The 25,506-nt window shown below is 49.9% G+C and overlaps 1 protein-coding gene across 1 annotated transcript in view; it reads left to right on the top strand.

Annotated features, from left to right (window-relative positions):
• The first annotated feature begins 3,817 nt into the window (after positions 1–3,817).
• The window catches only part of CDH23 (cadherin related 23), a 160,759-nt gene continuing 139,070 nt past the window's right edge, over positions 3,818–25,506 (top strand). Inside the window, 3 exon segments of the mRNA XM_050899416.1 lie at positions 3,818–3,877; positions 4,508–4,555; positions 4,784–4,876. The gene's annotated coding sequence lies outside the window, so the exon portion shown is untranslated.

Here is a 25,506-nt window from a genome sequence, read left to right as displayed (position 1 = left end):
TGCTGAGGAGGGGACTGAGAGCGGCTGGGTGGGCGACAGGCAGCCAACCACTGTCAACCTGCCACAGCAGACTTTGAATGCACTCAGAGGTGTCATGGAGAGGCCCAAAATGATTTGAGGAGGTTCTTACGGGGCTGAAATGAGGCTCCAAGGGTGGTGGCCATCCCTTGCTTTTGGAGCAATAGAAGTCATCCCGCTCTGGGAGCGGTGTGGAGATCGGAGAGAGGACACATGGCCCCACGCAGCAGCTTCAGAGGGTCCGGGTTGCCTCTCGGGTGCTGTTAGGAAGAGACATTTACAACCGCACACCTGCGAGGGATGGCTGAGCAAGGCCTCTGTCTGGGGTATTCAGGATGCTGCAGAAGATGGTTTCAAACATGATTTGGCAGAAGGTAGTGATGGATTTGTCCCAGCGCCTCTCACACTCTCTGTGTGCGTGGGCTCCACGTATGCCACAAAGACCAGCACTTGCTGCAGCTGCCGTGTTTAAAACAAACCCCAGGTCTGTGTCTGGCTCCAGGCCCTACTGAATCCCTGAGCCTCGAGGTACCTGTGAGCATCATGTCCGTGCTCGTGGCCTTGGGTTGTTTGCTTTTAACCTGGAAACGTTGTTGTATCTGCTCGTGGTGCCCCTCGGCAGAGGAGAGTGTGAGGAAGGCTGGTAGGCGCTTACCCAGTAAGAGGCATGGGTTCCGTCACTATCTCTAGTGCCCGAGATGGCCGTGCTTCTGCTGAGCTAATGTGACTTTCTCTTTTGATAAGGGTAAGGGAGGCGAGGACCTGTGGTTCATTTTATCTGTGCTAGAAAGAACAGTAAGACCATGCACAGTTTGACTCCCCTTGCTGCTTGAGGCATTGTAGCACCATGGGAAAATAGTTTGGGGACGACTTAAGGGAGGAAGGCAGAAGACCTGCGTTCCCTGACAAGCTGAATATTTTCAGGATTTCTTCCTCTCTGTCCCGTTTTGCTCCTGATTTCTTTCCTCTCCGTCTCTCCCAGGTTCCTCAGTGACTCAGCTGCTGGCCCGGGACCTGGACAACGATCCGCTGGTCTTCGGCGTGGTCGGTGAGGAGGCCAGCCGGTTCTTCGCGGTGGAGAGCGTGACCGGTGTTGTCTGGCTCAGGCAGCCCTTGGACAGAGAGGTAATGCTGCTTGCTGCTGAGAGCATCCTCTGCTGAGGGAAGGGGCAAAAAAAAAACCCCCATCTCCGCTCAGAAAAATGGTGGCTCTGCACCTTCTATAGCAGCTGAGATGCAGCCTGGGTGTTGCTCCCATGCGGAGTTGGGAATCCAGGTGCGTCCACATCGGGGTCTGTCCCTAGCCACCCTGTCACTGTCCCCAGCTCAGTGGGGACACGGGGAATAAGCAGGGTGCTGTGGTTCCATCTGGCTTGCTGGTTTTCCTGGATCCCAGACTGATATCTCTGAGTCTGGAAGTAAAGAAAATAATAAATGGAAATGATCTACCAAAGAGCCAGGATGCTCATACATTCAGGGAAATCTACAGGCTCCCTCTTTAAACCTATATTCCGATTAAATCCTTTACTATTTAAAACAGCATGTGAAGAGATGTGAGGTATCCCTGCTTATTCAATCTCATAATGACCTTTCATCATCTTGTGGATTCAGGCTGCTGGATGCTAAATTTGGCAAGATTCTTGCCTCGAAGCTGTTTCGCACCCCTATTTTCAATGGTAGCTTCGCTGTGCAAAGATGGTAGCCCATCCAGGTGCTTGTTTTACAAAAGCCCTGGCCCTTGCTGTGTTCCTGGAGCGAGGAGGAAGGGATAGCACAGGCACTTGGACAGGAGCTCAGTAAGATTGGGAAAATACTACACGACTTGGGCAACGTGCTTAATTTCCCCTGTGCTTCTGTTGCCTGCGTTTAGTACTTTCTTTGCCAGCGATGGCGTCGTGAAGGTAAAACCCATTAACACACTTCAGGCGCTGACAGTCTGCACCAGCGGTCCGGGTCGGAGCCAGCCAGATGTGGGGATGCGGAGGAGCGGGGTGATGGATGCTGCTCAGGCTGGGGAAGGGCAAACCCAATTTCACAGCGTTAAGAGCGAGGCTCTGGAAAAATCAAAGCGTTTTTCTTCACCCCTCTCCCCTCCGCCTCCCCGTGCCAACAGCTGCTGGCATGAGTCATAAATCTTCTCTTATTCAAATGCCTACCGCTTCCCAATACTTATGATACCAGCCTCAAACCAAGGAGGGTGATCAATAGATTTAGGTGGCTTTTGGTGGAGGGTGGGGAAGGGAAGGAGCTGAGCAGAGCTTGCTCATGTGGCCGGGCTGAACTGGGAGAGGAGCCTGCACCCATCAACTGATGCCTAGGGCTCAAAGTCAGCGATACACAGAAAAGGGTGAAGACAGACATTTGCATACCTTGGTATGGATCAGGGAAAGGTGTAAATGACAATTTATGGTGGAGGAAGCAGGGTGGCGTGGGAGGGAAGGAAGGGATGGAGGTGGACAGCACGCTTGGGAGCAGAGAACGCTGGCCTGGACGCATGCGGTCAAGAAGTCAGGGGAGAGAAAGCCATACAAGAAAAGCAGTGGGGAAAGAAAAGCAAGAGGTCAGTTCTTGTACAATGGAGGAGAAAAAGAGAGGCTTGAAAAGGGAGAGGGAGTCATAGTAAGGTAAATGACGCAGGAAAAGGGAAAATGGAGAAAAAGAGGAAGGAAGGAATGTATAGAAGCAAAACAAATTTAAAAAGATTTTTTTACTCCCACGAAGATTAGAAGGAAAACAGGTTTTAAAAAAAAAAGACAGACCCTGAGTCTAAAAAAAGTATGTGCTAAAATGAAGGGTGGAGACAGAAATTAGCATGTGGCAGCTTTCTCCGATTATTTTATCGAGCTTTTAAAATGTAAATGCTCAACAGGTTGTTTCTTATCTCCTATTTTTACTTTTTTTCCCCTACTGCTTTGTCCCTCGCGGTGGCACCAATGAGTAGGGGGGAAACAGGGGTGAAAGACGCTGGTGCAGCAGGGTGGGATGTCACAAGGAGCAGAGGCTCTCCTCTCCACCCCGTATTCCAGCTCTTCGTTCTGCCTGCAAGCACTGCCCCGAGGCAGGAGCTAGGAAAGGCTTTCTCAGGTTGAATTCCCCAGCTCTTTGGATGGGGGGCCCGGGCCGGGGGGGGGGGGCCACAGATGTGGGGACAGGATTGATGCACGCTCTGGTGAGCTGTTCCCCAAACCCTTCTCCAAGATGAACCGCTTCCCTGGTGCGAGCAGAGCTCCTGGTCTGGGTACCAGCGGCTGCTGCCTGTGCCTGAGCCAATCTTATTAGGAATAAATCAACCAAATCTGCAGCACGGAGAGCCATTTCAAGCTTGCTTTCCAGCCTTTCCTGCGCGATGCTTTGGAAACATCAAGTTGCTGTGCTCTAGCAGTTCGGGCAGGGCAGGGGCACCTGGGGGTGGGAAGGGATGCTGGAGGAGGGAGGGATTGCTGGGACTGGGGGAACCAAAACACCAGATGGTGCCCAGGTACCAGATAGGCGTGGTGGGCCAAGTCCTGCTGTCCATCCCTGCGTGATTCCTTGGTAAAACGTGAGCGAAACGATCGCTGGTGGAAAAGAAAGGTCAGGAAGAGAAGGTCTGCCTCCACTAGCAATATCCCCCTGCCCTGACACCAAAATAATCCCCTCTTCCCCACTTGCCCCTCACCCCAGCACCAGTGCCTTTAGTATATTGCTATTTAAGACCAAGCTGTTAATTTAGTTATAGCAATATGGGGCAGAGAAGACTGCACAGGCATTTTTTTTTTTTTGAATGGGCTTATGCGATTTCAGCCAGTTCTTATTGCAGACTCTGGGCTTATCCCAGCGTTCCCAGCTACATGATATCCCGAGAACTGCTGCGTGGCAGGTAAGTTGGGAAAGCAGCAGCAAGATTTAGGTGTCCTCAGCGAGACTGTGTTGTATTGTCATCTCAAACAAAAGCTAATTACACAGCTTTTTCTTCGGACTGTCTTCTCTTTTTGCATCATCCCTGTATCTTGCAGTCGGAGATGGTGCCAGGTCACAGTACACCATGGGTGGAAAACTGCTTTTCTCTGCCTTGCACTTACTCCCTCTTGCCGCTACAAGCAGGCAGCATGTGGCGTCGGGGACCGGACGGGCATGCGAAGAGAGCTGGGGCTTGCTGGCACGCTGCAGAAGGTTAAACAGCGGGCTCCTCTCATCTACTTTAGCCTGGTTGTCTCTTTAAAGTGCTCAGCTGCTAGTTGGGGAGTTGGTTCCTTAGTCCCCGCATCCTCCTGACCCAGGGCAGAGCGGTTCTCCGCGCCTGTGAAATACACTGGAGCCCCGCTGGCATTAATATTTCTCAGCATTTTGTACTCATCGTAGGTAATTGCACTCAAGCGCCCCTTCTCTTCTTGAAGGTCCTGAAAGCATTTTGCATGTAATAATATTGGCTAAAAGTCCCAAGCCTGCCATCTGCAGATAAACACTACAGTATCTTTAATTATATGTTTTTCTTCTCCTTCCCTTTCAGACTAAGTCAGAATTCACGGTTGAATTTTCTGTCAGTGACAGCCAAGGGGTAAGTGTGACTTCTCATTTCATGGTCTGCGGCACGGGCAGAGGGGAGCGGAGAGGGTGAGCGTGGGTCGCTGGGGGACCTTCTGCATCGCCCCGGGGTGGGTCTGGGGAGCGGGGCCATCACTCGCCAAAAGCCCAAGTCAGAAAACGCAGCCACAAGCTTCCTTTAGGTTTTAAATCCATGCCTAAAGCTGACGCCCGCTCCCTGTTGTTATCCTTGTGACCGCAGGTGATCAAAGGGACGGTCAACATCCAAGTCGGAGACGTGAATGACAACGCCCCGCGGTTCCACAACCAGCCCTACAGCGTCCGCATCCCGGAGGTAGGGATCGCCGCAGCCTCTCCGCGCAGCCCGGCTTCTGGCTCTTCCCTCGGTGGCCGCGCTTGCTGTCTGGTTGCCACCGCAGAGCTGGCTGCGTGAGGGCCACCGAACTACAGGACTGTCTTCCTGCCCTGGACCCTCACTGGGGTTGGGGGAGGATTAAACCTCTGGCAGTTATTGTTGCCTGAAAATGGGTAGAAGCAAAGTGACCGTGTTTTGGGTGTTGGGGGAAGGCAGGTGGAAGAGGAGGTTTGGAGCTCAGAGTCTTTGTGGCCTTGGTGATGTCTTTCCCGTGACAAATGTGAAGTTTGAAAATAGCTGTAAATGGGAATCTGTTTCTTTTTCTCTTCCTTTGAGCCGGGGAGGCGGATGTGCAGCTCTTGTCACAGAGGCGACCTGAGGCAGGAATAAATATTTCCCCAAACGCCTGATTTCTGGTAGAGTCCTGCCTACTGGCTTCTGCCCTTGCTGGTGGTTTCCTTTAACAGCTCCATAGCAGGACTTGTCCCATGATGTCCTAAGAATAAAGTAGGTAGGAAGGGACCCCAGGAGATCATCTGGTCCAAGCTCCCACTAAAGCAGAGAGAATTTTCATATTAGATCAGGTTACTCAGGGCTTTATCCAGCCAAGTGTTGAATATCTCCAAGGACAGAGTTTCTACAAACTTCTGCTGCTCCCTCTCCATGCTGGCCCTTGCAAAGAAGGTGACACCTAGTCGTACCGTCAGGGAGAGCTTCTGCACCTAGAGCTCAGCTTGGCAGAAATACGCCAGGAACTCACAAATCTGATGTGAATTTAGACTTTAAAGATGCGGAGTGAAAGGTGGTTGCTGGTGCTAGGAGGGACAAGGTCAGGGTATTACATTTGAAATAGGGGTTTAGTAGGGCATTTCACATCCTCCAGTGGAGGAAACCTCTCCCTCTTGCACCCTGGTGCCAGGGTAGAGCCCGTTTTTTCCCAGAGCATGCCTCGGGGTGTGAATGAGGTCAAGTGTGCGTCTGTGTGTGTGAAATCAAGCAGTCTTCAGTAATTGAGAGGTACAAACGATTGTGTTGCAACGGTTTATTTAATATGCTGGCTGCTGATGCCCTGCCGTGCTGGGCTTTGATCTTTCCCTGTCCCTCTGCTGTGAGGATGAGGTTTCTTCATTAAGTTGCTTGTGATGTATGAGCCGGGAGTTTTAGTCTCATCTTTGCGCCAAGTCATCTGAAACCTCCCTTTGAGAATGACACTGGGTCAGAGTCATTTCTTCTCCTCCTCTTTAAAGCACGAATGGTGCAGAAATGACTTGGCAAAACCTGCACGAGCTGGTCCTCGCTCTTGCCTTTCTGCTCGGACCTCTGGCAGCTGATGGGTGGCCGTCTTGCCTTGCTGCCGCTCCTCCTGGTGACGGTCTGTCTGCAGAGGTCTGCAAAGCAAAAGGAACGTCAGTAGGACTGAAGGAGAATAGTTTCCTCTCCCCTGCCCTCAGATTTACCTCTGGTTTTGCTATTTACAGCACCTGGTACAGAGGACTCCCTTCTCCACGTGGAGAGAGAGAGGGAAAGTGTGTTTCTGTGTCTCCCCTGGGAACTGGTGCAGTGTTAAGCCCTGGTGTTTATATACGTGGAGCAGCCATGCCATATCTCCTCTTGCTTGTCACTTCTGCCCGAAGAGCTGATATTGCAAGTCTTAAGCCTTCCACATTTCTGATCTTAACCTGCGTCAAGCCTGGGGAGCAGGGAGGGCAAAGGTCTAGTGATGGTTTGGAAGATTAAGGCTGGCCGAGGAAAGGGAACTGTGAGCAGGTGATGTGGACAAAAAATAAATAAAAGAAGATGAGACTGAACCCCAGAGCCTCCCTCTTGCATGTCACGCTGCTTTGCACATGAGCCGTGGTTCTGCCAGGGGGGGATTTCCAGGGATTTTGAATTGTTTGGGGTATAGCAAGCACGGGGCTTCCCCCGGTGCACCCGCTCTGTCACTTGGCCTTCAGTGCTGTGCTTTTCTGGAGGTTGGCCTAATCTAATTATAAGGCGTCGAGTGCCAGTTTCCAGTTTCTATCCGTGATCTTTAACCAAGGGCACCGATCAGAAGTAATGAGCCACAAACGCGTTGCTCAGCCAGCATCCTGGAGGCACTTCTGTTCCTCTGCCACGGAGAGAGCCTTTCCTTGTCAGGTGCTGTGAGAGCAGGGGATGGGGTCCCACCACCTAAAGAGGACCCTCCAAGGGCTACAGCCCACAGGAGATGTGAGCGATGAACTTACTCTGCGTGTGCTGGCACGGCTCTCGAGGAAGAGATGCCCGCTTGCTTTGAGACCTTTGCTGGGCCACGAGTTTTCCCTGTTGCTTGTCCACAAGTACTCGAAGCTGGAGGGGATGTGGCATGGAGATGTGCCTTCACAACCTGAGGCCCCCAGAGCCAGGGGACACCTGGGATGCAGCTGGGGAACCAGTCATGGTAGGGGATGACGGTGTCCCCAGGTCACCCCCGTGCTCCAGACAGCTCGGGCCAGGGTAGCAAAGTCTATCTCAAAGACCACCCAGCCCAAGCTGTAGGGCCTATAGCTAATGAATAAACAGGGGCTGGAGCTTGGAGACCAAGAAGCTAGCAGAAGTGCTAGTGCAGCTTTGCATAGACTGGCTCTGTGCAGAATTGGCAGCTAATGAGGGTTTTTCTCTTTTTAATTTTGAGATAAATGGATGTATCGATTTGCAGTTGTCCTAGTTAATGGAGCAGCAACAGAAAGGCTATTTAAACCTCACTGCTATTGTGTGGCACTAGGAAAGTCAAAAGAAGAGTGTGCATAAATAAATGGAACATGAAGTAAACTGACCTTTAAAAACAATACTGCTTCTAAATACCCGTCCTGGCGTTTTACGCAGTCTGCTTGATTTGAGAATGGGAATTTATTTGGGCGCGGGCTGCGGATGCGATTCCTCTGTAGCATGGGGAAGGGGGGAAATTTTAACCGTGGGCTCCTCTGCATCGCAGCAGCTCCGAATACCCGGGCTGGGGATCGCTCATGTGTTAGGCTGATGTCGCTGGTCCTCTGCGCTTGTTGTGTCTTAATCGCATCCCCGGCACCTGCCTGGAATAGCTGAGCGAGGGCCCGCGTGTCTGGAGAGGGACGTTGCTCCAGCGTAATCGTCCGTCCCGTCTGGGCAAGGGCGCCCCGTGATTTGCTTGTCAAAAGCCAACGAGGCGGTGCAGACGCTTTCAAGTCTGTAAAGAAAAGGGGAATCCTGCTAGAATTGGCAACTTAATTCACCAAGCTGGCCTCGACAGAGCTCATTAAGTTCTCGTGTATTCATTTCAGGCTAATGGCTGTCATGCTGACTGCTGTTTGATTTGCTATAATAGACTTTTATGGCTTTCCAGTTTGCTAGGACGTGTGTGCCTGTGTCTGTGCCCTGTGGTGCTGCTGTAGTACATTAGTTAGCCGCTCATGTGCTTGCTACTCTGACCTTCAGGGTTTGTTCTCCTCTTGGATGCATCCCTTGCACTTCACCTCTTGCACACGCTCTTTATTACCCTCCTCATCCTCACCCAGCTCCAGGGTACCGTATTTCTGGGAGTCTCGGGGTTTGGCTTTTAAATTGGGAGAGAGATATTGCTGAGCCCGTGGCAGGCTCTTGTGGCGATGCCTCAGTTTCTGACAAGTCCGATCTGCTTTATCTAATCTGTTTTCCTGTTTGACTGTGTCTGTAGGAAACTCGGTCTTGTTGGATTGTCACAGTTCAACGCTTTTACGTGAAGCGAGCAAGCCAAGTCGGAGCCAAGCCCCCGCGTTGGTTTTGTGGTACCTGGTGTGGTGTTGGGATCGGGGTGGACTGTTCCCCGTGGGTGCCTGCTAGGCTTTCCTGTCCCAGCTTCCAAGCATGAGACCTTCCGGGGCAAGCAGCCCTCCGTTTGCCTTTGAAGTGAGCAACCTTTAAGCTTATGCTTAAAAGGCATGGCTCTGCAAGCCTCTCTTCTGCATCTGCTACTTCCAGGCGCTATGTCGTTTACAGGACCACATCTTGGGTCCTGCAGAGGTTCCTCAAATGTTGAGGCCGTTGTGTGGTGTGGTAACCAAGTCTAGTACCTTCTTGTGAGGAGCTGTCTTCCCCCATAAACCCCCCCAACATACTGAGCTTGCTGATCAAGTTCAAACCGTCCGTGTCCTTCTCTTGGCCCTGGAGCATCGGCAGTTTTCACGTGCTGGCGGAAAGGTCACTTAATTGTTGGTTTCTTTGCTGAAAGTCCCCTCAGGAGGTTTCCAGCGAGGTTTTCTCTCCTTCGGTGCTCTCCCCACCTCATTCCTCCTGTTACATTTAACACACTGAGTGATTTATAAAGTAATATGTATTATTGGGTTACATCTTCCCGCAAAAAGCTGTCCTCAGCCAGGCTCTGGGCCAGACTGCCGTTTAGCGCCCCAACCATTCACGAGATGACAGTTGCACCACGAAAAAGTATCTGTAACTTGACAGGAGATAGTAATTATAACGGGCTCTTTTTTTCAAAAGGCACCCACCGCATCTATAACCACAACCATCCATCTTGGGAATATGCTCATCTCGTCTTGCGTTCAAGCGAGCACCAGTAAGAGGCAGGGCTGTAGGAAAAGGAGTTTAAAAATAGAAAGGAAAGTTTCTGGGCAGCACACAGCATCGGCTAGGCGACTACAGTCCATGTGTAGTGGTGTCGCATCTCCTGAACTCAGCCCTGATTTACCAATTTATTTTAATTGGGAGGCAGGCGGGCACTTACCATCAACAGCAGTCCCTTCTGCTCGGGGAGTAGCCTTTGGGATTGAGCCTTCACAAGCTGCTCGTCACCGTTTCCATCCTTAATATGGTGGTGTAGTTGAAATAGAGGCTTTTATGATGGTGGTTTCTTTTTTTTTTTTTAATTGTGTGGAAAAGTGTTTGGCGGGGAGGGGGAGAGAAAGGAGGGGACCGTCACTGCCCTGTCCCACTACACAGCCTGGAACCAGACCATGCTAGACGATAAGCAGGGGCAGGGAGGATCAGAGAAAGCCCCAAAAGCCCTAGCTGTAATTAAAATTATTATTTTGCTTTAATGGTGATAATGTTGGTAATTACATCAGTTTCCCTGCCATCCTGCCCAGGAGTCTTCAGGGGCTCATATAATTCTATTGCGATGGCTCCGAGGCCTGATGCTGCGCATACGAAGCAGCTGCAATGAGCGTGAGCTCCCACTTCGGCCGCATTAGCCATTCCCTTGCACGCTCCCAGGCACCTTTTGGGTTTGGTGGGGTTTTTTTTTCCCCCCCTGCCTCCTTTAAATAAAGAGCCTTTAAATTGAAGGAGATGATAACAGAACTGATAAGATAGATGTTCCTGCCACGTTGCAAAATGGCCTATAATCATTGCTGGCTGCTTTCCTTCCTCGTTTCTTTTTTTTTTTTTCCTTCTTTTTTTCCCCCATCTCCCTGCTCACTGTTTTCCTTCTCTCCCTGCCCTTATGCTTCTGTGTGGATTTTAGAACTGAACAAATAATTTACAATTAATAACTTATCCACCAAATCCAGCCTTCCCCTCCTTCCGCCACCTTTGCGCATGCAAAATTTGCAAGTGTATTGAACTCCTCCGCAGCACTTCAGATGCAATTTTATTTATTTATGGTGGGTTTTTAAAAAAAACAAAAAACAAAAAAACAAACAACCAAACAAACCCCAAACTTCCTAGAAAGGCAACAAACAAATTAGCTAATTATTCAAGCTGTGTTCATTAAACACCGTTGGCCAGAAGCAAGCTGGTTCTCTTTCCTGGGTAGGCAAGCATCTCCGTCTCCCCTCCACCCTGGCATCCCGTCGGCATGGCCGGTGTTGGGGACCGAGGGTGATCTCTTGCCTCTGGTGCATGTTGAAGTGGGAGGTGAGGCTTCAATTCTGTTGCACAGGTATGTGGTGATAATCTGCAGCAGGTGAAACACTTAGTAAACTTCCCAAGCATCCTCATTTTTAATTGTGTTTATTGTTGCTGGGTTTCAAAGCCAGCCTCCATCAGCCCTGAGGGAATAGTTGGCTGACAAAATAACAGGTTAGATCTCCGTACCGTCTCTCTGGCTTCACAGAGCTGGTCACCACGCATTTGTTTTGAAGTTTCTCCTTCCTAGATTTTTTTTTATTATTATTATTTTGGAGCAACCTTTAATTACTTTCCAACTTTGTCCAGCAAACTTGTGGAAGCAGAGACACATTGTGAAGGGTGTGCATTCCCTTCAATAGTCTTAAGTGCAGGCATACTGTCCATCTATTAAAAAGCCATCTCTTAGCTGGATGAGATAATCCTTTCAAGAGGGTTTCATCTGCTCTGTAATCACTAGGTAGAATATAATATCCCTCAAAGAAATCATGCCTTCTCCCCTCCTCTCTCAACCCCAGCCTGCATGATCTGCCAAGATGAGGCTATTTCTATATTTCTCAGGAATATTGAATGTTAAGACATATCTTTACATGGAGAAAATTGCCAAGTCAAGATTTTACCAGCAGTGCCATGGGACGGCCTTTTTCATCAGTAATCGAGAGGCTGTGCGAGTGCCCGTCTCCTGGCTTGCACTGGCATGGAAGAGCAGAAAGAAGGGGAGCTGAGAAAGTAGCAAGCAGATAGGGACTGAGGGATGTGAATAATGCACAAGTCATCAGGCTGAGTTGACTCTGACGGGTGGGATGCCATGTGCGTTGGCACGCTGGGTATGTCTGGCTCTGGGGCGAGTTTGTAAATATTCATAAAGATCCCCAGTTTCCACATGCAAGCAAAGCGTAAACGGGCTGTTTAAGCGCAGGGAAGTTCAGGCACTGTCTTGGGCATTCGTTCTGGCTTTTGGATGCTGGCAGTTCCTTTGGGCAAGAGCTTGGAAGCACACCAGGCGGCAGCTGCCGCCATCTCCTTGCTCTTTTCTGCCAGCACCGAAGAAAGGCGCTTAAATGAAACAGGCTGCAGTGCATTGAGTGAAAAACAGCACTTGGGCTAAAGGGTTTGCACGGCCAACATCAGAGATGTCCATGGGACTTATGTAGAAACTTTTCTTTTCAAGGGGTGAGGTGCTTGTTAGAGAGTCATGCTGCATCTGTATGAAAAGACATGGAGGATTTGAGTGGCGTGGCTTGGGTACGAGGGGTTGCGTGGGGCTGGGAGGCTCGTGGAGGTCTCTCCTTTCCTTGCACAGGGAAAGCTGTTGTGTGATGAAGCAGGTGCTCAGACCTGGAAGCATCCTTCCCTCCAAAGGTCATCTGTGTGCAAGTTTTTGTCATTATTGCTGATGCATATACTGTGATGCCAGATGGAGAACGTCAAAGGGTCTTGAGTGACATCCTGACATCCTAGGGAGAAAGAAAGTCTCTACCTCTAGCAGTCCTGTCACTTGTCTGGCTTCACTGGTGAATAGGAGACCCTGGTCCTTTAAAACACGTGCCCGAGGAGTGAAATGAGAGACGCAACAGAAACTACTGGGGCGGAAAACTCCAAATGGCGTGGAAGTAATGTGTAAAGTGTCCTGGAGATAACAGTCATTTCCACCAGGCAAAACTTGGGCTCTTTCTGGAAGGATACTGCAGCAAGGAGAGGGGGCAGCCCGAAAATTAGAAATAGTCGTGCTGTTCTGACCGGCGTAACGCTAGGGTAGACAAAGGGGACAGGGAAAAGCAGAAAGGGGAGAAAGCAGCAGATTTAGAGCTGAAAGGAAACCTAGTGCAGGGCAGCAAGCAACTCGGTACCTCCGTGGAGGAGCCGTCGTGCTGGGAAAATAAGACTCCCAGAGCCAAAGAAATAATCTTGGGGCAGAGGAAGAGAAAGTCCACGGAAGCATGCTCCAAGCAAGGAGCACTCAGACAAAGAGGGGAAAGGTAACTTAGACAAATCAGGAATCATTCCTCTTGGAAGAAATGGGGACAAGGAAAAACACCCTCACCGCTGAGCTCCTGAGCCGCCCCGGACGCAGGCACGCCCTCGGGTGCTCTGTAGGAGTTCCTTCATATGGGTGCTGAGGCCCCGTATCTGTCCGTCCCTTGCTGATTTTCAAAGCTCTGAGTTTATTGCGGGTGTCCGTCCCAAGACCCATCCCCGAGGTCAGGATGATGTCTGAGCTCAGGATGGCCGATGCCAAAGCAGTGACGGCTCCTCGGGGTCCTCTCGGCCCCGCTGGCAGCAAGCGACCGGGTTGCTCAGCCCGGGCATGCTTCCTCTGGAGCAGAAGCGGCGGGCTCGTGGTCCCGCAGCATCTCTTGCTGCCGGAGCAATTTAGGCTTGGGCTGAAAGGCTGCTCTTTTCCAGGGGACGGGAAGCGCCCGCGCGGGGCGTTCGAGCCCAACCCTTTCGGTATAATTACACTTACACATCTGGGCAGCAGATGGCTTCAAGGTCTCTTCCTTGTCCCCGGCAGGAGGAAGGGCTCTCTGCTGCCAGAAACGGGCAGAGGAGCGAGGAGCTAATGAATGTGACCTGCTAGCAATTAGTTTTGTTTTATCTCTCTTTCCTCCGGTTACGATATTCTCCCAGAAGCCTGGGACGTAACTTATTATCTCGTGCCAGCCAGCAAAAAGCCGCATCCCCTCCTTTGCATCCCTGTTTTGTTTACCTCCCTCTCCGTACATCATCTTTTAAGTCGGCAGCGGGAGCGTGCCTGGCCGTAGAAATGTTTATTAACACATTCAGGCTGCGAACGCAGCGTGCGGGTAGCAACTACTCGGTGCAAGGCAGCAAGAGAGGCTTCACTGAAAGTGTATAATTTTTTTTTTTTTTTTTTTTTTCCCCACATAATCATGCAGTTTGTTGTTTTGGGCTCCTTTTTCAATCGTGCTGCCTAAATTAAGGTATGATTAAGGTCATACTGAAATGCACCGTGCTGGGGGACGGTGCCCCAGCCGCTGCCATTTTAGGATACGGGCTCTTTTCAACCTGAAATGATTGAGCTCAGCAGCAGACCTGCGAGGTGGGCTCACGTTAGCATCCTCGCTCAGCGCAGCTAGGGAAGGTGAAGCTAGAGCTGGGAGAAGAGGCTTGTCAAAGGATTTTTTTCAATAAAACCGCTGGTTTTAATTAAGATGGAAGTATTTAGGAAAAATGTTGCCATTTTGACAGCAAAGCTGGGCAGAAATAGCATTTGAAAAGAACAATAAAAATCGCTCTTGCAATAGACTCATTCCAATTTCTTTTTCAGAATTGCATTTTGTGTTTTATTGGTTTGTAATGTGTCAGTGACAGTCATGTATAATAAGCTTTCTCCTGCTGGTCATACTTTGTGATAAAATAATAGACTAAATCAGTCTCTCTATTTTTTAAATATTTATGCGTGAACTGAACTGTTTGTATCAGTTTTAAACAATTTTCATTACAAATGGAAGAAATTTGATCTAGGAAGAAGTTTCAATCAGTATTAGGAACCCACTGCTTAATTTCAACCATTAATTGCTGTTGAAACTTAAAATGTGGTTGATTTATTTTGTCAGTGTGAATAATGAAGAGAGCAGGGAAACTGAATATAAGGTTCAAGGCAATTTTGTTTCAAGAAAAAAAAACCCTGAAAGTTTTTAATTTTCAGGATTTGCTTTACAGGAGAGTTGAAAAGCTTTTTTTTTTTTTTTTTTTTTTTCCTTCTAAATGAGGGAGCAAACCAAAATCTGGGTGGACGTGGGTTCAGACAGCTGATGTTGTGCGGGAAGGCTTGGCCCAGGGGCAGCATGATGCTGAGCTGCTGGGCATCTGCAGAGATCATCTCCACCGCTGCAATATTGCCGTCAGGCCCGCTCCCTTCTGAGCAGCAGAACTGAGCAAATGTGCAGTAAATGAGCTTTGCAAATATGCTTTTGCGGTTTTCTTGCCTCCCTGCCGCCCCTTTCCCGACTCCTGCTGCGTTCCTGCCGCTCTGCCTTGCTCTCCAAATGTCAGGCTCCGCTCTTTTTTCAGCATGAGCGGCTCGCAAGGCGGTTTTGTGCACCCTTGCACGTGCATGCAAAGGGTCTCGATAAAAAAGCTGTGCAAGCCAGCTCTGTGTCTTAATGCAGTACACCTCCAAATAATTAAGGGAAGTGTGAAGAGGTGCGCGGGTGGAAGAGATCTGGTCGCACTGTGTTGCAGAGACTGTCACCCGCCCCTCGGTTTAGGGACGGGAGTTGTTTGTCCTTCTCTTTCCAGGGACCGAGCTTATTCAGCATGGTCCGGGGGTCTTGCAGGGGTGCCAGCATGTTGTATTCGGCCACAGCTTGCCCGTCTCCTCCGAGCTCAGGCGATGGTTATACTGACAGCCTCCCTGTTTTTCAAACCTGCCTTGGTTTTCATCATGTTGATATGTCACTTCCAGCTAGGCTTGGCCTGCAATTGTAAATCAAACTTGAAAGGGTAATGGGAAGGAGGGAAGGGAGAAGAGGGGATATTAATTAAGTCGGCCACCTCCTGCCCAGCCTGTGTGTGATGAGCCTCGGTTGCTCATACGTGTTTGGAGGCACCTCCTGCTTAGATGACCTGGGGTCTGGCTGTTTGTGCCAGGGTGGCCACCAGCACAACCTTCATACTGGTATTTAAGGAGGAAGAAAAAGGAGTTTGTAACTGGTAGGCTGGTATGCTCATCCAAGGTATGTTTTTTTAGCGCTTCTCAGTTCATTACCAAGAGTGGAAGATGTAAATATCTTTCTCTAATTAGTAAATTGTTATTTAGAGGTAAGTTGAGAGCACAGGCCTCTGACTTTTGGAGGAAGAGGGACCTACCTCTGCTTCGTACCATAACCAGACCTTGAGGAGCAACCTGAATGGGGAACGATTTCTGCTGCGTGTGTGATTTGGGGGACCCCAAACCTACATGGGTCAGGAGCCTACTGAGCCAGCACTTGGAAAATCACTCTATTAAACATGCTGGAAACACACAGCCCGATGTGCGTGTGCAGATTTCTTAGCCTCCCAGGAGAAAACGCTGCCCTCTCTGTGATGTGCTGCCCGTGCCTTGCCTTTGAGGTAGGCTGAGAGGGTTAAAGCATAAAGCTGTTCTACTGCAGTGGGTAGCTGATGGCCCGTGAAGCATCGCAGGGGTTTTCAGCTGGTTGGTGAAATAGCAGGACAGGTGGATATTTTGTTTTCCTGTATGTGACTTGTGCATTTGGGGAAGGAAATTTTGCAAAGAGGCTGTTTCTTCTGGTACGAGCCCATGAGGACTACGGCACTGCGGTTCATCCCAGTCCTTGCAGTCAGCAGGGAAACGGGTGTTGGGGCTAAAGGCCAGGTATCATGCAGGTGGGGTTGTCTCTGCCCTGTGGGACATAGCTGCAGCACTGCCTCTGAGCACGTCTGCGTTGCGGGCAAACTCCTGCTCGGGTCTGAGGGCTGCGTGAGCTTCAGGGGATGGGCTGGGAGAAAGCTGGAAGCCTGCATCCTCTGAATGTGGGTGGGCCAGCCAGGTATCCCAACGCATATCACAGGGGGCCTTCTCTGCAAGGCTTTCCCTTGATGATCTCATTTCTGAGGGCCTTGAACACAAGACCTGCCCCTATCTGCAGGGCAAACAGTACTTTTTCAGCAAGGTCGCACCTCCAGAGCATGTGCTTCGTCATCAGTCCCTCATCATCATCTTAACTGGTGTCTTGCTGTGTGCTCGCATGTCGCCTTTGACCTGCTCAGATGATGTCAGGAGGAGGTGAACTCTTCTCTGGAAGATGGCGCACCTATTTTTCACTTCTAGTTGTAAGAAGCAGTGAATCCTTCACCGCGTTATTTTCTTATTGCGAGCACCTCTGAAAAGAAGAGCGTAAGCGGCCGCGTTGTGCTGACCTGTCTCTGTGGGGCGTATGGGGGTGTTTGGTGGCCCAGGCAGCAGCGATGGTGCTTTCTGCTTGCACCCAACGTGCATCTCCGAGGAGCTTGATCTCTGTGCGCCTGGTGTTTTGGGCTTGGGAGCTCAAGAGGCAAGAGGAGGCTGGAAGAAGAGCAAGAAGGAGCCCAATCCCTGGCAGGAGGGTGCCTGGCAAGGAGAGGAGAAGGCAGCCTAGAGGAGAACTTCAGGAAGGATGGACGGCAGGGACAGCAGAGCCAAGACTCACGGCAGCAGCAAGTCGCATCCCTTCTGCACGTTCGCGCTTGAGGCCAGGCTGCGGCAGGCGTGCTTTTTGGGGGGGGGGGGGCGTGGGGTTGGTTAAAAAGCCTCATCGGAGCGTTATGGAATCGCAATGTGAAGGGTAATTGAGCTGAAAGCCATTCTCTTCCCGCAGCTTGTGCCGTGGGACCCGCTGAAGCACCCTCAAATGCCAGCCCAGGAATCCTGCTGGCAGAGCGGGAGGCGGGGGGAGCACTCCCTCGGCCGGCTCCCCTCAGCAACCCTCCTGCGCCCAGTGCTTGCGGGAAGGGGTAGGAGATGGTCCCCATAGGAGCGATGTGGAGGAGAAGCTGGACTAGTGACAGATGAAGGTTTTGTGAGAAATGGGCACGGAAAGGTAAATTGGTTCCCGAGCTGCAATCTCCATTCTTGCAGGCATCAGTCTCGCTCTCCGAATGAGTCCCTGCAGCTCGGATGGCATCTCCCTGGGTCCGTCCGTGGTCACGTCCTCCCACCGCACCCCTTCTCCGTGCAGGACGTCAGAGCGGAGCCCTACCAAGCAGCCCCGCGCCCCCTCCCCGTGACACCCGTTGTGCAAATGCCACCCACGCGTGGAGAAATGCTCCGGAGCATTCACTGGCGTGGCCAAACGGGTGATATTTTTGAATAAATGGAAGGACTAGATTAATAAAAAAAAAAAAAAAAAAGGAATGTGACTAGTTGGGATGAACATAGTTATTAAACACAGCCGTGGAGATGTTAGTCACCGCTCTGGTCCCCTGCCTCTCTAATGGAGGGAGCACATGGAAGGGGATGGGGGCTTGGAGAGCTGCCGACGCGACCTCGAGGAGGGGATTAGCAGAAGACCCCTCTGGTTTGGACCCCCAGCACAGCAATGGCGTGAAGTGCGCGGCCCGATTGTGTACCTTGTCGTGTGTTATTGATTGCTGAACAGGAGCAGTTAAGTGCTTCTCATTAATATTTGTTTTGGTCTTTTCCCTGAATTCCGATGAGCGAAGGAGATGCTTCTTATCTCTCTCCTGCAGGTTTTCTTTCTAGAGGATTCCTGTGGCTGGTGACAAACCTGGGCTTTGTAGCCGCTTGTCCCGCTTTCGGGAGGAGGGATGAGTTAGTAGCTGACACGAAATCTTGGGAACTCTGCAGAAAGAAAGCGAGGAACCAAAATTAACACAAAATTAAGAGGTAAAAATGCTCTGCTTGCGTTGTGCAGATGAAACATGGATTTCCAAGCTCGGTTGGGTTTGCAAATCTCTTAAAGGGACTCTTCAGGCACATAGGTCATGCTGGCTAAACTTTTAAGTGTATGAGCAAGGACGAATGGTGTGAGCTGTGAAGCAGGTAGCCAGGGACTGCTTCTCAGTCAGTGCTTTCGTAGCTGGTTTTGAGGTTTCAAATTGAGAGCAGAGGCTGTGGCCAGTGGATGTATTGTCCGTATCTTCTGGGCTGTCGTCGTGACATTGGTCCTTCAGCATCTCCATCATCTAGAAGATGGCCTTCTCTTTGTTTCCATTCATCTTTCTGTTCTGGAGATGAGGCCTGGTTTGTGCATTTCTATGACCGTTGGCCATCTCCCACACATTATTTTTGACAAAAGCTCGCATCTCAGCATCACGCTGTGGTGGTGCCACTCTGGCATCATGCCTCTTTGTATCCGATGTTGCTTTTGAGGCAGTCTGCCGTGGCCACATGTGCTGAGAAGCTGCCTGCAAAGGTTTCTCACCTCGGCTGCTCGGTTTGCCTCCCTGAACAGCAACCTTCTGGCAGAGCAAGGCATGGAGGAGGTTGTCCTAGCTGCTGTGTCACATGCCGTTCAATGTCCTAGGTCTGGAGTGGGTTCTTATTTCTCTCCTCTATCCCTAACCCTGGTGTGCATTGGATGCCTCTTCTCTTTGCTTTCTGTGCCCCTTCTCCCAGGCAGCGGGGGATTCTAGATGGCCATGCAGGTCTGAACTGTTGGGTTATGGTCAGTCTCTTTCATCAACTAAGTCACAAAAGGGGTTTCTGAAACTTGACTGTAGCTTAAATAGGGCAAAGCACTATTTCTTTCTGTCTTGTGTAGTAATGCCTTGTTTGTTAGGCTTGACTTAAAGGCAACTGGTCCACCCAAAGCTATTGAAATGATTTTGAGCTGCCGTTTCTATCTATTCAGGTTGTGCTCTCAGGCACTTAGGTGCAGCTCCTGAAATGAAAGATTTCTGGTGTGCCCAAAAGCAGTGAAGAGAGGTATTTTAATGTGGTTGCTCCTCTGGCTTTTCAATGGAGAGCTGGGTTCAGGTCTGCTATGAAGTGATATTAGAGTCCATGGAGCATGAGAAACTGCATTTGTTTGTGGGTTACAAATGAAGACCTGTCAAAAACCTTTTTAAGCAGTGACAGAAGTTTTCTTTTTCATGATACATTTAACTTAAAGGCTTTGCCTCCCAGGGAGGCTTGGCTCTTCTCTTTCTCCCTTTCTACGAGTTTGGAAAAAAAAGGTTGGCAAAAGTTGCTCTTCTCCTTTTCTTCTGTCTCCCCGTCCATTTGGTGGGGTGTTTGGATCCTCTGGGGTGCTCTTGCTTCTGGAAAACAGTGTGGCCAGGAATGAAGGGGGTGACGAGCACTGGGAGAAGGGGGAATGGGACATGGACCCCTCCTTGTGCTTGAAGCAAATGCTTTACCAGCTTCTTGTGGGAAAAGTGTGCAGGTTATTTCCATCGATTTGTTGTCAAGAGATGTTTTTCAAAAGGTAAATGTGTTGATAGGATTTCTGTCCTTTTGTGGTAAGAAGTAAGACGTCGTTCTTGGACGCGGGAGTTTGCTAGAAGAGTGTCACATCAGTTCTTCATCAACGTGTTTCATGTTGCAACCCCGTTCCTAGGTGTGCTATGCAGGTGGCGTGTGAAACATGGTATTGCTCATTGCTGTCCACTGCGACTGAACCTTTTATTCAGTGCAGGCTCTGGACAGGCATTGGGAAGCTGCTTTCAGGCACCGTACCTCGACTTGCATGCTCCTGGCCATGTCCGTGGCTTCCTTTTGAGCGGCTGAAACATCTGCCTGGCTGTGGGTTTAGAAATATGATACGACCGGGCACATACAGAATAAAAAGGGGTTGTCAGAGTTGATGGGATTGGTTTTTGCCCCGCCAGTCTCAGCTCAAGAGTTGCCTTAAAGCGTTTGTGGGGAAGGTAAGAAATTGTCACAACCGGTGTTTTCATGCAAGCTCAGGAAAGTGAACGCTCCCCTCTCTACCTCAGATACCACGGAGGAGAGGGGATGCCAGCATGTGGGCTGGTGGGTTTCAGCCTCGATGCAGAGAGGTCTCCTCTGGTTTAGGTCCTTCTGCACCAGGACTGTGAGGAGGATTCACACCTTTTTCTTCCTCCTGTTTACAGCATTTTCATTACTACACCTGGGGAAAACCAGCATAGTTTATAGCCTTCCTGGCCTTCTTTAGGCCAATTGGTTGTGGCGATGTCCTACAAATAATGAGCTTTATGGAAGGAGATGTTCATCTCCAGCTGTTCAGCCACCCAGAAAAGTTCCTCGCCTTGAAGGGGGGATAAACTAATAGCATTACTCTGTGCTTTAGCTGAGCGGGTCTCGTTGCTAATTAGCAAGGGATCTTTGTTAGGAGAGGTTTCTTGCCACGAGCTGCCAGCCCTTTGTGTGCCATGCTGCTGTGATGCTGCTGCTCCTTGGATCCCAGGTGGGGTCATGGCTTTGGTGGGGCCGGTGGGTGTCAGAAACCCAGAGCTGCTGGGTTGTGCCAGCAGGCACCCTGGCAGAGGGCGAGGAGGAGGAGGAAGAAAATAGAAGAGGAAGGAGAGGAGCTGCACGGCATTCATTGAAAAAAAAAATCTGTCTGCAAGTACCAAAGGACCTCACTTGCAGGGAAGGAGAAGCAGCATGCTCTTAAGTGTTTGGGGGTTTTTAGCAATCCAGTGGGAGTCCTTGGAGGGTAAATAGTAGTGGTGAACATGGTGGTGGCCTGCAGCTCCCTGGAGGTCTGAGAGAAGGAGGCTTTAAGTAAGTTGTTCTTTTGCGAGTGTTGCACATCTTTAGTTCGTTGGAGATCCAGCTGTTTCCACATTTATTTGTGTGACATGTTTGCGAAGTGAGAGAGAGGGGTCAGCAGAAGGGGAGCTGGATCCTGCCAAGAGAGCGGTCCCTGGGAAAAAAGTCTCCAGCTTCTCCTGGTCTGTGTAGGACAACGGGCTGGTGTTAGGTGAAACAATAGCCACAGGTTTGATATCCACGGGCAATGTGCTTCTGTGCCCATGTATTTCACCACCAGCATAAGGTCTGTCACAGCTGTGCTGCTTGTTCCAGCAGAGCACTAAGATTTAAAAAAACGCAGATAAAATAACAGAAGATGACAGTTCCTTCCAAACCCCTGGGACTGACCCACAGTCCTGCAGAAAAGTGACTGCAGCCAGATAAGATGGAATCAAACCAGATGAAGTAGCAACAATTTGCATCCCCTTAGCACATCTGACACTCGAAGTTAAATGGATCCTGCTTTAACGTGGACTTAAACCCAAGCTGGCAGGAAAAGCTCAGCCAGCTATGTGTCAGCCTCCTTCCTTCACGGTCGCTGTGTGCAAACCTCTGGGAAGACTGGCAGGACTGCTGCCCAGGGCACTTAGGATGACTTGGAGAGAAGGTGGTGGTCCTGCGTTTCCTTTTGTGTGCTCTAGGATGAACCAGAGTCTCTCCTAAGGAAGCTGCAGCACTGTAAAACAAGAGTATTTGTGTTCCTGCAGCTCCTCCTTAAAGAAAGGATTGGACAGAAGGATTGATAGCTGCTCTGGGTTTGCCTGCCTCAGTTTCCTTAGACATCTTCTTTCTTCCCCTCCTTTAGCCTTGTGCAAGAGGTGGGCATCCCTTGGCTGTGTAGCTGCTCCCTGCTGCCCACCAACTGTGTGACAGTGGAGCAGAGGGGGTGAGGCACGTCCAGGGCTGGCCGGGGTGCCTGAGGCAGCATTTCTACTTGTCTCTGGCTTGTGGAGGTGGAAGAAAGATGGCAAGATGTATTTTGCCCTGGGCAGTGGACAGGTAGGACCAAGTCCTGCTTTCCAGCCTCCAGTGGCTGTGAGTACGTCTGCTCATAGCCAACGTCGTGGAGCTGCCCCTCCTTGAAAAACTACCCCTCTCCCTTTTTTTCCAAGTCCCTTTGCTACTGATTTCTGACTTACTAACAGAAGAGACCTTGCTTCCTTCCAGCTTGGCATACTCCTGCCCCGTGTCTCGTCTCATCCTGGGCACGTGTGCTCCCACCAGATGCTCGGGCTGCTTGAGACCATTTGTCTTTGGGGTCCTGGGGTCCCCAGGCATGTCTGATTGCTTCAGAGCCTGTTCCTTGTAGGTCATATCACGTTCCCTGCCATAATGGTGAATGGAGGACCCCAAACATTTCCTCCGCCTCTTCCTTGCTCTCTTTTTCCAGCAGGGATTTCTCTCACAAAGCTTGCTTGTTGTTGCGAGCCATATATTTTGGGTTGGCATGCCGCAAGTGCTTTCATTTAACAGATCTTTTCAGGGTCAATTTTCTGTTGTTTTTTTTTCCCTTTGGGTGTGCTTGGGGGAATTTATTCTTTTTAACAGGTTTATTCCAGTGTCAGGTATTGGTTTTAAAAGGCTGGGGGCCCTTTGATTTGATGCCTGGAAAATGTATTTGGTTTCTGGTCCCCTCCTGGGACTGGGAGGGAGGGATGGATGGGTGGATGGAAAAGAGGAGGAAACTGCAACCTCTTCCACGTGTCTAGCAACAGCTTTCTCGCCCTGTGTGTGTTTCACGCTCGCTTTTCTTCCACTGTCACCACCAGCTGAGTCCTGCCGGTGGTCTTGCAGGAACCCTAGTGCAGATAAGGTGCCAGACGTCTCCTTGTATATTTTAAGTGACGCGTCTCTAATTCTTGCAGGTAACCTGTACTGGCACGGTTAGCCGCTTGCGTGTCTGCTGGCTGCCGTTACTATTTCTGGCGGAGCTGTGTTGGTGTTATCAACCATAGCGGTATCTGTAGAAATAAGCACTTTTTCAGCTCTCGTGGTGAAGTTGTGAAGACAGTGATTTCACTCACAGAAAATGCGTGAGCTGAATGGAGTCCCCGTATGAGGACTAGAGGAATGGGGGCACGGAGACAGGATGACTTTTCTGGCCCCCCCAGTGCTATTTTGCCTTTATTTCTCCATTATGTTCTGCAAGTCTTGAGTTTCTCATAAACGGAACTAGAAGCGGGGTTTTGGTTTGGTGATTTGGTTAAATTGCGAGGAGGGATTAAATTGAGAAATACCCCCATACATCTCCCTTGCAGCTGAGGGCAAATTTAACCACTGATTCCAGAGCTTCTGAAAATGGCTTTGTCTGAAAATGAATTTTGGCCTCTCAAAGTTCAAACATTTATCCTGAGCCAGAAATATACACAGATTTGCTCTCTAATTTAATAAAGCCATCCAAATAATATGATTTCTCCCATAACCATCGTTTATGTTTCACAGCGAAATGATAATGAGAAAGTCATTAGAAGTAATAAACAAAACAAAACCCACACAGCAAATCCTTCACCGAGCCTGACTGATGGGAAGAAGAAGAGCATTTGAGTCTTAGGCCACATAATGTTTGCCGGGTGCAGCTGTTTTGAAGTAGATGCGTTCTTGAAACATTATTTTGCTTGTTGCATTTTAATGGGATTTTGCTGGCGGAGCGGGTGGGCACCAGCAGTGCAGGGAAGCAGGTCTGCAGTTGGGTTAAACGCTGCACCAGTGCCAAGTTGGCATTTCTTCTTTCACCTCTTGGGGGCTGGCTACAACTGATGATTAACGGGCATCGTTCATTCCCCCAAATCCTCCTCCTTATCGCGACTTTGACAAAGTGCTTTTGTTTTACTTTCCTGGTTAAGGCTTGAACCAAGTGTGCACTGAACATGTAGAGAACAAGAACTACATCAAGATACCAAAAGTCCTCTCTCTCCTTTTTATTTATAACCGTATGTGCACTTTGGGCTGCAACCTGAATATTTGTTTCTCGGTTATCCTCATCCAGGTGAATTTTCCTTTGACTTTAGTGTTTTGCTTCAGTGGGCAAAGCAATATGAAGCAATAGCTTTAATAGCTCTTTACCATTAACACCATTTATTGTTGCTATATCTCCCTTCTGTTATCCTTTTGCTACCTGACTGTGACACTTGGGGACATGGTTTGGTGGTGGACTTGGCAGTGTTACATTTATGGTTGGACTCGATGATCTTCAAGGTCTTTTCCAACCTAAATGGTTCTGTGATTCTGTGACTTCACATCGCTCTCGCTGCTGTGAAGTTGTCCCAGCTGGGACCACGCGAGATGGCTGGTCTGTGTTGCCTTCATTTTGGGGTGCTGGGAGGACAAAGCAGAGGTGGCCAGAGGGATGGCGTGCTCTTGTTGGGGGTCTGCTCTCACTGCCTGTGCCGTGGGCTGATGCCGTGCCAGGCGGTGAAGTCCTGCCTCCGGCACAGTGTTTCCAGAACCAACGTCACTGCGGTTATTTGGTTGACGCTGTTAGGCCATTCCAGCTCTGGCATTCGTTCTTTTTGGCTCAAAATAGCCCACATCTGTTGCTGCTGAGCATTCATTCACTGCCTCTCATCCAGGCTTTGGGGGAGGGATAGGATCTTGGGAACAGCTGATATCTGGTGGTTTGTTGGGACTGTTGGGCTTTCTTACAGGTCTCATTCATTGGTTTTCTGATTTGAGGACACCTTTGGTTGATTTTTGTGCTTTCAAAATCACAGTGAAGGTACGTGGACCCAACAGAAGCCTATTTTCTTTGTTCTCTTAATTATAATCTTAAATACAACAATGTGAGCTGCTCTTCTACGCAGAGTCAGGTCTGCAAATTGGACATGCTGAGGGCACAGGTAGATCCCACAAAACATGTGCTTTCTCCAACCGTGGCCGCTGCACCAACTCTTTCTATTTAGCTCCTGTGCTTAGGAGAGCACGATGTCTGCTCACGGTCGGAGGATGCAGAGTACCACAAGCCGTGAAGGTCTGCGTAGGTATGAAATGACCCCTCCTTAAAGCTTGTTTTTCCTGCTCCCGCTTGAACTTTCCTTATTTTTAGTGCCGGTGGCTGTTTTGTTTTAGTCTGTTGACCCTCCCCAGACACTGGGTAGTTCCTATGTGTGTGTAAAGGTTAAATCCCCTGCCTTTTGTGAAACTCAGAAACGGAAGGGTTGAGTCGCCCTTTTCTTCTTTGTTCTGTTTTTTGGGGGTCATGTGGCTTTTTGCTGTGAAGAACGGTCATTTGTCTGGAAAGCTTGCAGGGAGGGGATGCCTGAAGCAGCAAGGTTTAGCAGTGCAAAAGGTTTGGCTTGGCCAACGTGGGGCTGGATGGAAGAGTTTTCTGCTGCTATCCCCCTTTCTCAGCTCCTGCTGTCCTCTGTCCCTCATCCCTGGGCTTTCACCATCGTCCTAGCTCCCAGAGGAGCTCCAAGGGCTGTCTGTGGCACTGGTGACACTGAGCCAGGCATGCCAAAGCTGCTCTGAGCTGGAGACTGCACGTGCGGCTCCCTCTCTACCCCTGTCCAAGAGGGTTCATGAGTCCTTAGTTTTCAACACTCCTTCCCTGGCCCGAGCTAAG

The sequence above is a fragment of the Gymnogyps californianus genome, chromosome 6 (assembly GCF_018139145.2).
Source record: "Gymnogyps californianus isolate 813 chromosome 6, ASM1813914v2, whole genome shotgun sequence".
Lineage (NCBI taxonomy): Eukaryota > Metazoa > Chordata > Aves > Accipitriformes > Cathartidae > Gymnogyps > Gymnogyps californianus.
The sequence above is the reverse complement of the archived record's forward strand: the minus strand, read 5'-3'. Positions and strand labels throughout refer to the sequence as shown.